A 1,154-nucleotide genomic window follows, 5' to 3' on the forward strand; every position below is an offset into this window, starting at 1 on the left:
TTGTGCCCAGTTGAAGAATTCATTCAGATATTTTCTGTTATGTCATAATCCACAGAACTCTGATTTTTGTTTGCTATCTGCTTGGATAAATGTGTTTACTCACTGTTGAGTATTTGTGATGATCTTATGTTTAAATGCCATTTGGTGGAGAAAAGACAATCTTGTAAGTATAAGCTTGGGTTTACCACTTCCCTTCTTCTCCTATGTTGTATAAAAAAGAGAGTATTATATGAAAAGAGAAATGGTTAGCACTCCCCTTGATTAGGATGGAATAGGTCTTAGTGACCTTTACAAGATAAATATAGTTAAGGCATTGCCACTGATTCTATGGCATGTAATTAGGTCTAAGGTGGTGCAGTGGTCAAAATACCCAACCTGGAATCAGCTAGACACTTCTGAATTTTAATCTGGCCTTAACCGTGTGACCCTGGGCAAGCACTTAATCTTGTTTGCTTTGGTTTCTTCATTTGTAAAATGCACCACTGGAAAAGGAAATGGTATACCACTGCAGTATCTTTGTAAAGAACCCCAAATGGGTTCACAGATTTTGGCATGACTGGAATGACTGAACAAGAAACCAGGAAAGCAGCACAAACCTAAAAAACCCCATTCCATCAAACTAGCCATATAGGGGGGGACAGCTAAATAACTCTAGGTCAATATCTAGTCCATTAGCTCCATCTCTCAAAGGAACAGAGCAGCTAGCCTAATGACCTCTTCTGTTGCCTTGAGGCAGTAATCAAGTCTCCCTAGACTAGGGAAGGTAAGATTCTAAACACATCTATCAATGTCTTTCTGAGAACTGAATTTAGACAACCCATGCAGGTACATGTGATGTTACTTGGGCAATGCACCCCCTACACAAACTAAGTAAAGGTCATCATCTTTTCTACCTGCATTCCTGACATTTCCATATATAGAGAAGTATCCAGAAAAGTCTGGAAAGAGGCTTTATCCCTTGGCTTATATAATATACATACTGTTTTTTTTCCCAAACTAAGTTTGACAAAGGAAGGGTTTCCTTGTCTCTTTATCCCCCAAATATAGCACAATACACACAGAATAATTTCACTAAATTCTTATTGAATTCCAAGATAAATGGAATAAATAATTCCAAATTGATGTCTAAAATGACTAGACTTCTCCATTAGAAT

The 1,154-nt window shown here is 37.5% G+C and overlaps 1 non-coding gene across 1 annotated transcript; it reads left to right on the forward strand.

The window, feature by feature from the left end:
* Positions 1 to 222: 222 nt before the first annotated feature.
* LOC141510757 (U6atac minor spliceosomal RNA) lies at positions 223 to 350 on the forward strand. The gene has a single exon (XR_012475169.1). It is a non-coding gene; the product is annotated as a U6atac minor spliceosomal RNA (small nuclear RNA).
* The last annotated feature ends 804 nt before the right edge of the window (positions 351 to 1,154 follow it).

Source organism: Macrotis lagotis, chromosome 1, assembly GCF_037893015.1.
Source record: "Macrotis lagotis isolate mMagLag1 chromosome 1, bilby.v1.9.chrom.fasta, whole genome shotgun sequence".
Taxonomy (NCBI): Eukaryota; Metazoa; Chordata; class Mammalia; order Peramelemorphia; family Peramelidae; genus Macrotis; species Macrotis lagotis.